This window comes from Galeopterus variegatus, unplaced genomic scaffold (genome assembly GCF_000696425.1).
Source record: "Galeopterus variegatus unplaced genomic scaffold, G_variegatus-3.0.2 Scaffold689, whole genome shotgun sequence".
NCBI lineage: Eukaryota > Metazoa > Chordata > Mammalia > Dermoptera > Cynocephalidae > Galeopterus > Galeopterus variegatus.
In genome coordinates, this window is record NW_007726800.1 from 458,175 (window position 1) to 460,254 (window position 2,080).

Sequence of the window (2,080 nt, forward strand, 5' to 3'; positions counted from 1 at the left end):
GGGTGACGGCGCGCCTGGCGGCCGCGGCGGCAGCGTCTGTGTCTGGTTCGGAACCTGGGAAGGCAAGAGCGAGCAGCCCCCGAGGGCACGCGGGCGCCGGGCGAGCTCTGCCGCGCTGCCGCCGTCCCTCGCTGCGCCCGGGCCCCGCGCTCCCGCCTCCCGCGCACCCGCCCCACCTGTGCCTTGGCGCCCTCACTAGCCGCGCTCCACCCGACAGAGCCTAGGGCCGAACCAACAGGTCTGAGAGGCGCCCCAGTGCCAGACCCTAGCCCCGGGAAGACGAAAAGGTGCTGAGCCCAGCCCTGGTGACCTGGCCACGTTTGGGGAACAGAGAGAAGGGGCAGGGGTGGGGACGCACGGGCTTCTAGACTGAGAAAAAGCGCTTGTAGGGTAAAGAGGGCGGCCTTGTATTGCCCACAGACCGGAGTCCCAATCCGGACTTTATTCCTGACTGTGTGACCTTGAGCGCCCTACCTAACCTCACTGTGCCTTGGTCTCCTAATGCGCAACGTGGGAGAATGACGCCTCCTCTCCCAGGTGGCAAAGGGTTCTGTGAACCCATCTGGGAAGAGGTGCGACATAGACAGTGTCTCCTACGAACTGTGTCTTTCTCCCAAGCCCCTCCCTCAACACCCCTATGGAGACTAGGGCTTAACGGGACCACTTAGGACACTGTCCTTTCCCCACGACCACCCCCAATCCTTGACCGATTTTTCCTTTGGGGAATGATTTTGGATGAACCCAGAAGATGGGGTTGGGGGAGCCCCCCGAGAGTTGGAAGCCTCCTCTCTGTACAGAGCACTTTCACAGTCTTTCTCTTTTTTAACCTTGAGATGGATGGACCAATATCTCAGTGTTTAACAGAAGAGGAAAGGAGGCTTGAGTAGGTAGCCCCGAGCCCAAGCCGGAAAAACACGATGGGAAAAGAGTGGTGAGGGGGAAGGGTGTTCTGAGCTCGTCGCACGCCTCCCAGCTGGCAGGCTTCAGTGGCATCTCTCTGCAGGTGCCAGGCGCAGCGGAAGGCGGCTGGGAGAGAACTGCGGGAGGCAGCAGCATGCTGCACAGACCCACCCGAGACCCGCTGGCCCAGACACTTGCAGTGCAGGGAGGCCTAGGAACAGGGGGACTGGACTTCCTCATCCCCACCCTGCCTCTCTCCACCCAGACCCACATACATCCTTCCCCCTGCCCCCCACCTGTACCCTAGGCCAACTTCTAGTCCCCCACCTCCTTCAGTGCTTTCTGCCGCTGGAGATGGCAAGGCCATCTGTCCAGGTGCCTAAGCCTGAAACTGGAGAGTCATACTCACTTCCCGTCTCTCCTCATCTCCTAGGAGCTGGGCCACTCCTCTCCACCACTGACATCCCTATCCAGGCCTCTGTCTTCTCCAGCCTGCATTATGGTGACACTATCCTATCTTCCAGGCTCTGCCCTGATCCTCTGTCCTCCCTCCACTCGACAGCAGGCAGAGCGATCTTGCTCAAATGTGACTACGATCATGCCACTCCTCAGCGGAAGCCCCTCAGGAGCTCCCGCAAGCCCAGTCCTTGGCCAGGTACACGAGGTCTTTTAACCATCCTACCCTTGCCTTTGCCCACAGCTCCTACTGCTCCTGGCACTCCTCCACATGCAGCCTGGACTCAAGCCACCACCACCACCACCACCACCAAAAAAGAACGTGCACAGTAATTCCCCAGAGGGGTCGTGTGGTGATTCCTCAACCTGGAATGGCCTTTATCCCACCCTGTCCTCCTGGAGAACACCAACTCATAATGGCAGGACAAAACTTGGATTTGGGAGACAGGGGTTTGAATTCCAGTTATTCATTCTTTTATTTGGCAAATATGAAGGTATTTCAAAAAGTTGGTGGAAAAATAGAATTAAAAATAGTATGAATCTTCCCATGAACTTTTTGAAGTACCCTTGCATTTATCGCACACCTATGTCTAGATGCTTTATATATATATATACATAATATATATATATATATATATATATATATATATACACACACACAGTCCCTTCCCTCTAAGAACTTGCAGTCAAGTGTTAGAGACATACTTCAACCCAGGAATCATCC